The sequence below is a fragment of the Lathyrus oleraceus genome, chromosome 3 (genome assembly GCF_024323335.1).
Source record: "Lathyrus oleraceus cultivar Zhongwan6 chromosome 3, CAAS_Psat_ZW6_1.0, whole genome shotgun sequence".
NCBI classification, from domain to species: Eukaryota; Viridiplantae; Streptophyta; class Magnoliopsida; order Fabales; family Fabaceae; genus Lathyrus; species Lathyrus oleraceus.
Window position 1 is genome coordinate 321,550,932 of NC_066581.1, and position 8,299 is coordinate 321,559,230.

Here is an 8,299-nt window from a genome sequence, read left to right on the forward strand (position 1 = left end):
AAGTTCTAGGATACATGAGCAGTATGACGGATCAGTTTCACGAGTTGCTACATCGTGTTAACTCTTTTGCTCCTCCGGCCAGAGATCGTACAGAGGGATAGAATTTAGTTATTTTTCTAAGTTATTTAGTTTTAAGTTAGATTATTCATTAATGTTATTTGAATTCATGTTCACATTTATTTCTCTTTCATTTCATTGTTTTCCTTTCCTGTATTACATTATGATCATTTTATTGAAGCTCTTATTTAATTTTATTATGCAATAGCTATTATGCTCTAATGTTGCTACCTATGACTTATTATTATACAAAGCAGATTAAGCGTGCACGATAAATTAAATTGCAAAATAAACCAATCATAAGCAAAACAAAACAAAATAAATAACAAAAATAAAATCCTTTACCAAATTGATTCTGTGAAACGCTACTGAAGCCTTGCCAAAATGGAATGTGTGACGAGCGTCACACAAATCCATAACGGACGGCACACCAAGTGCCTGTTACGAACGTCACACCCCTGTGATGAGCGTAACACCCTTCAGACTAGTGAACGTTAAGGAGCCGTTGGAGACGAACGTTACACCTTTTTTATTTTTTACCTTCCCCATTAATTTCCATTCAACCACACTTAATTACTTTTCAACCACTTCTTCTTTCCAACTTCCAAATTCTTCTCCTATAAATACCCACCAAACCTTCCTTCATTCACCACAAACCATTCTCTCCTATCAAATACATTTCTTTTCTTTCCAAATCACCCCTTCAAAATTCATTCATCACAATGGCGGGAAATCAGAATTTTGGAAATATCATCTTCCGATCCGAAGATGAAAATTATCAAAGGGAGCAATTCGAGCGTTTCCAACAGCGAGGCGTCATTTCCACCAGGTACCCCGATTTAACTTGTTTACAACAATTAGGATTACTCCAAGGTATCGAATGGATGCTCCTTCAAGCCAACTTAACCTTCCTTTGCACTCATAATCAACCCACCTACCCATCCCTAACCTTAGAATTCTTAAGTTCATACGACTACACCACTCCCGCCGGTGAAGACGAATTTTTAACCGGTACCGCAACCTTCCGTATGTTTAACACCGAGTACTCCTTAACCCAAAACCAATTGAGTACCATGCTACAATTCCCCATAGAAGGTCTGCTACACCCCAGAATCCCTCCAAACTCAAACTGGAACATAGTTGGCGTTTTCGGCCTTTTTAAGAAAATTTCCGGTATAGATACCTACAACTGGGAAGAGCTCCTTCTCTCCCATATACATAACCCCACTATCCGGTACTTTATCCGCATCTTGCAAAACACAGTTTTCGGAAGACCAAACAACAGCAAGGTCAACTCAAAGGAGCTATTCTTCCTCCAGTGCGTCTTCGAACCAGATACTCAGGTAAACGCCGCCTCCTTTCTATTTCATCATATCCGCACCTTATGTGCTAGAGGCCGGCAACCTTTTATAATTGGTGGATTAATCACCACCATAGCACTTGGCCTACACCTAGGGGATAAACTCCAAACTTTAGAATCTCTACCTCCCCTATCTATGGATATCAGCTACTGTCGATCCAGCCGCTTGATTAAGAACAGAGTAGGCGGAGGATATTATCTTATGGTGGACAACCAGGCAGTCCCAAGCGTTGTTCTACCAAATATCGCCCTAACTGATGTCACAAACCCCGACCGCCACCTCTATGATCTAAACGCTCCCGAAGCCACCGAGCCTTCACAAACAAACCCGCACACAGACGAGTTTGAAGCAATGGAGCAAGGTGATCATCCGCCTACACAACAGTCAGTCCCGCTCAACCCTTCAGGCAATGCAATTGGCCCATCCTCCCAACGTCGTCGACGAAGAAGGCCTGCAACCAACGACGACATCATGGACGCTATTGAGGGTATGCAGGCACAGAATGTCGAGATGATGCAGATAATGCATCAAATGCAACAACAACAGGATGCTAGGAATGCCATAACCGACCAGCGGTTTACTGAGTTGTTCAGCAGGTTCGACAACTTAGACTTACGTCCGAGATCACCAGGCCCAAGAACCAGAGGCGGAAGACAACCTTAGTTGTAGTTTCTCTTTCCTTTCCATATTGTATTTCATTCCCTTAAAACATTGGGGACAATGTTTAGTTTAAGTATGGGGGGGAAACCATGTTCTTTCTATTTCCATTTCTTCAAGTATGTACTTTTCCTTTCATTGCTATTTCAATTATTATTTGTTTTTAATTATAAAAAAAAAAAAAAATCTATTATCTTAAGTTAAGTCCCGAGTGTGAACAAAAATTTCCATTATCTATTCCCTCAAACTTTCATGAGCCACAACAACAAAAATTCAACATCCAATAAGTATAAAGGTTGCTCATCTTATCGATCTTGAGTCGAATCAAGACAAAGACTACTACCGCCAAACACTCTAAACGAACCTCAACACGTTAGATCAGGATAAGTACCTATTATACCAATTCCTTGAACTTTTAGTTTTATAGTAACCCCAAAGTAGTTTATACGAGAAGTCAGCACCATCTTAATAGCAAACTACGTGGAGAGCCGATGAATATAAGTGAATGATTCCCAAAAAAAAACAAAAAAAAATATAAATATATATATATATATATATATATATATATATATATATATATATATATATATATATATATATATATATATATATATATATATATATATATATATCAGGAAATGCACTAATTAAGTTAGGTGATCCTTACCAGATCATTTAATCTAAAGGTTGCAGATCATACAAAAACACAATATGAAAGATCCATTATGAGTTGGTTCAGTAGGTATCTGGTACTGAACTCGGTAGGGCGGACTACGGTTCGATCCCCCGCAATTTACATTGGACTGAATAACGAAGTTATCCGACTTATGTACCAGAACTTCTAGCTAAAAGGGGATCATAATCACTAACCGGTTACTCCACTATGTGCGCGAAAAGATAAAGGGCTTAATGTGATTTCGCTAGAATGAAAACGGGTGAAATAAGAATAAGGGAACCAGGATAGCTATCATAGGGTACTTGAACTGATTTGCACAATGCAGGGTTATCAAGGTTGTGACGGTAGTTGTTGATATCAAGATTTAACTCAAGTTGCTTCTAAACAAAATCCACTTGCAACCTATTACGAATTGATGTGTGTTGTGAAATTTCATCTGGCTAAAATTTTCAAAACAAGTTCTATACTGAATTTTGCTTGAGGACAAGCAAAGATCTAAGTATGGGGGAGTTTGATAACATGAAATTATATCACATTTTAGGACTTAATTCAATTAGATTATATTATCATTTACTTTAATTTATCTCATTTTATCAGATATTATGCGGTATTTCCTTTCTATTTATGTCAGGTATCCATTTTGAAGCAAAAGTGAAAAAGGGAAGAAAAGGAGGTGTAAGAAGGAATAAAAAGGAAACAAATAACAAAGACCAAGCCCAGCCCAAAGAAAGCGCACGTTGTGCCTGTGACGGGCGTCACAAAGGTTGTGACGAGCGTCACACTAAGCACACTCCTGTGACGAGCGTCACACATGGTGTGACGGACGTCACACCTTTCCCCTATATTTTTGGCACTAGGAACGCAACTGACCACGTTGAAAGCTATTTCCACGCTTGACCCTCGGAACGAAAAGACCGCGTATACGGAAACCCTTGAAAACAGTTACACAAGTAGCAGTATAAATAGCAGCTAATTGGGAAAGCTCTCGGTTCGGAGATTTTCCACGCCTTTTGCCGTTTTCGCATTTTTTTCTTCTTCCAGCAGTTTAGGCTTATATTTTTATAGTATTACTTTGCAGAATTTTTATTGTTTTACCTTTTTGCAATTCTATTTTCTTTTCTAGCATTTAATTAATTCTTTTCGCACAATAGTTTCTACACCGGAAACTATTGTGCAACTTTTACCGGATCTAACCTTACGTTAGAATCTAGTTTTTATTTCCTTCGTTTTAATTTGTTGTTTAATTGAAGAATCCAAGAACAAATCCTACTGGCTTGTGGTAGAGTGTTCAAGACTATTGTTTAACGCATTCAGGTTCTTTAATTATTATTTAATGCTTTGTTTTATTACTTATTTATATTATCTGCCTGGGATGAATCTGTTTATGCATGATATGTATTTTTGTTTGTTTAGCATGTCTGGCTAATTCGCCTAGATATCGGTATGTAAAGTAAGCGAAATAAGGGATCAAGACTAAGTCGGTCTAATCAAACTTAAAATTAAAATCAATCTTTTTACGGTCTCAATTTACAGGTTTAATAACAAGAATTTTTTACAAAAGTAAAAGACATAAAGAAGTTAAAATCAATAGAGCGAGAGTTTGAGGTTTTAACTGGACAGTGTAAATTAGGCATTAATTCTAGATCAGGGCGAGAGCAAGTTTTAGAGTTAATTAAATTCTGACCTTTTCCAAAAAGTATTCTTAAAGATTGAATGTGAGGACGAGAGTTAAGCATTCGGGTTTAATTGTATAACCTAAGTCAACAGAGCGAGAGTTTGAGATAAGGGTGTTTAAAACGGTCAGTGTTTTCTTAAAAAGAGTTTCTGCAACTTTATTGCTCTCAAAAAGTGGTTTTTGACTTAATTATAAGTGACAGCTACATTAACATAAAGTCATGGTTTATTCAACAGAGCGAGAGTTTGAGATAAAACCTTTAATCAATAAAGTTAACTGAAACGATTTATTTTAAAACCAAGAAACCGACAAAGAATTGATTCCCTAATTACGACGAACTACATACCGATATCCGATTTATTAATATTTAATCTAGATCTTAGTTTAGTTTTTAGCTTCGCCCCCAAACAATCAACCATTATTCACCTTAGCTTTACGTAGTAACCTTAGATAACGGTATATCGATTCATAAGTCCCTGTGGGATCGATATCTTTTAAAACTACGCGATAGAACTGTGCACTTGCAGTTTGTACCCCAAATTCGACTCATAAAGTCGCGATCAGTCATTTTGATAGATTGTGTTCGAGAGAAACAATGGATCAAAATGGCAAAACTCACAATGGGTGTTCGAGAGAAACACATTGGGAGGACCTTGTGAAATAATTTATCATCTAAGGGAGTTTATAGGATTGTTGACCGAACAAATACATGCAAAGTAATCATTGAACCCTAACTTTGACAATATTTCTCATTTAATCAAACCATAACTTTTACCGCAATTTAATACCTTTTTATGCAAGATAACGTGACAACCAATCAAAACCCTATTGTTACATTGAGCTAGAATTAATACAACCATCGAACGGCGGTGATATCTTACAATCCCTGTGGATACGATAACAAAAGCCCGACACGTAAATTTATAACTAACAGGTACCTCTGCACCCCAGGATGGTTCTGAGCCCACTTTTGCAAAGGATGTGGACGAGCTTCTGAGAATCATAAAGAAGAGCGATTACAAGGTAGTCGATCAGTTGATTCAGACTCCGTCCAAGATATCCATTCTCTCACTCCTGTTGTGTTCGGAGGCACACAGGGAGGCACTTCTGAAGGTTCTTGATGCTGCCTATGTACCTCAAGAAATCTCGGTAAACCAACTAGAAGGGATCGTTGCCAATGTGCATGCCGGCAACGGGTTGGGTTTCACCGATTCTGATTTGACGCCAGCCGGACGCAATCATAACAAGGCTCTGCACATCTCGATGGAATGCAGAGACACCGTGCTATCGCATGTTCTGGTGGATACATGCTCCTCTCTCAATGTGCTACCCAAGAGAGCCCTGTCGAAGTTAGAAGCAGAGGGTTTGGTCTTGAAACCTTCAGATCTTATTGTGAGAGCCTTCGATGGCTCTAAGAGATCGGTGTTTGGAGAGGTAGAATTGCCAATTCTGATTGGATCACAAACCTTCAACACTGTCTTCTACGTGATGGATATCAGTCCTTCCTACAGTTGCCTGCTGGGTCGTCCTTGGATCCATAATGCTGGGGCAGTCTCTTCAACTCTACACCAGAAGATTAAGTTTCCGGTCAATGGACGAATTATCACCGTCTGTGGTGAGGAAGACATCATGGTCAGTAACCTGTCTACATTCAAGTATGTAGAGGTAGAAGGTGAAATTCATGAGACTCTGTGTCAGGCTTTTGAATCAATTCAAATCAAGGATGCAGCTCCGGTGGAAGAGGTTAAAGCGGGTGCCTCTATCTCATCCTTTAAGCAGGCACGGGCCGTGGTGGATTCAGGTGTTGCTCCCGGTTGGGGGCGTCTGCTGGAATTACCAGTGAAAGAAGATAGATTCGGGATTGGATATCAGCTAGCTCTGACTTCTACAACACTTCAGGGGCCGATCACTTTCTCCAGTGCTGGCATCGTTCAGTATGGTCAAGTCTCTGCAGTCAATGAAGAAGATGGGGATAGTGATTGTGACATCGACAACTGGGTGCGTCCGAGGATCCCGGGTGAAGTCATCAACAATTGGTCTTCTGAAGAGATTATCCAAGTCACTCTTCTTGAAGAGTAATTTTCTTTGTTTATTCATGCATATCCAAGTCTTACGTTCCGCGCAGGGCGTAATGACTCATTGTAGGGCCCGTCTATGTGACACTTGCATTTTTATCATAAATAAAGGACGTCTTTTTGCATTCAAATATTTCGTTCACTGTCTTTCTATTTTTGCAGTTTTTCAAAATAAAAAAAAATGGCAATGTTTTGTTTAGTTTTCACTTCTTGTTCACACTCATAAGCACATACCATCACTCATGCAGATGCACGTCACCGGATCCTATTGATAACGGTTCTGCTACGGCTCGCTTCGACTTTGAAAATCCAATCTTTCAAGCTGAAGAAGAGGATGATGAAGACTGTGAACTCCCTGAAGAGCTTACCAGGTTATTAAAACAAGAGGAAAGGGTTATTCAACCGCATCGAGAGTCTGTTGAAGTGATTAATCTCGGCACCGAGGACGCCAAGAGAGAAATCAAGATAGGGGCTGTTTTGAGAGATGATGTGAAGAAGGGCTGATTGAATTGCTGCAAGAATACGTTGACATCTTCGCCTGGTCTTATCAGGACATGCCTGGGCTGGACACAGACATCGTGGTACACCGCTTGCCCCTCAAAGAAGGTTGTCCTCCGGTCAAGCAGAAGCTCAGAAGAACAAGACCAGAGATGGCTGTCAAGATAAAGGAAGAAGTGCAAAAGCAGTTGGATGCAAGGTTTCTAGCAGTCACCAATTATCCGCCATGGGTTGCGAACATCGTCCCAGTACCTAAGAAGGATGGAAAGGTACGGATGTGTGTCGACTACCGGGATCTGAACAGAGCTAGCCCTAAAGATGATTTCCCATTACCTCACATCGACGTTTTGGTAGATAATACAGCTCAGTTCTCGGTATTCTCCTTCATGGATGGCTTTTCTGGCTATAACCAAATCAAGATGGCACCAGAGGACATGGAAAAGACAACTTTCATAACCCCATGGGGCACCTTCTGCTACAAGGTGATGCCGTTTGGTCTGAAAAATGCCGGAGCAACATATCAACGAGCTATGGTAACTCTGTTCCATGATATGATTCATCATGAAATCGAGGTTTATGTGGATGATATGATTGCCAAATCTCAGACAGAAGAAGAACATTTGGTGAATTTGCAGAAACTGTTTGAGCGTTTGAGGAAATTCAAACTGAGACTTAATCCGAATAAGTGCACTTTCGGGGTGAGATCGGGAAAATTGTTGGGTTTTATTGTTAGCGGAAAAGGGATTGAGGTGGATCCCGACAAAGTAAAAGCGATACAGGAAATGCCAAAGCCAAGAACAGAGAAGCAAGTCCGTAGTTTCTTAGGGAGGTTGAACTACATTGCAAGATTCATCTCTCACCTAACAACCATGTGTGAGCCAATTTTCAAATTGCTGAGGAAAGATCAGGCTATCAGGTGGAATGAAGATTGTCAAAGGGCTTTCGAGAAGATAAAAGAGTATCTACAGAAACCTCCGATCCTTATACCTCCAGTTCCTGGGAGACCTCTGATAATGTACCTATCAGTGACTGAGAACTCGATGGGGTGTGTATTGGGACAGCATGACGAGTCTGGTCGAAAAGAGCATGCCATATACTACCTTAGCAAAAAGTTTACCGACTGTGAAGTCAAATATTCGCAGCTTGAGAAAACTTGTTGTGCTTTGGCCTGGGCTGCTCGCCGACTGAGGCAGTATATGTTGAACCATACTACCTTGTTGATTTCTAAGATGGATCCAGTGAAATACATCTTCGAGAAGCCAGCTCTCACCGGACGTGTTGCCCGTTGGCAGATGATTTT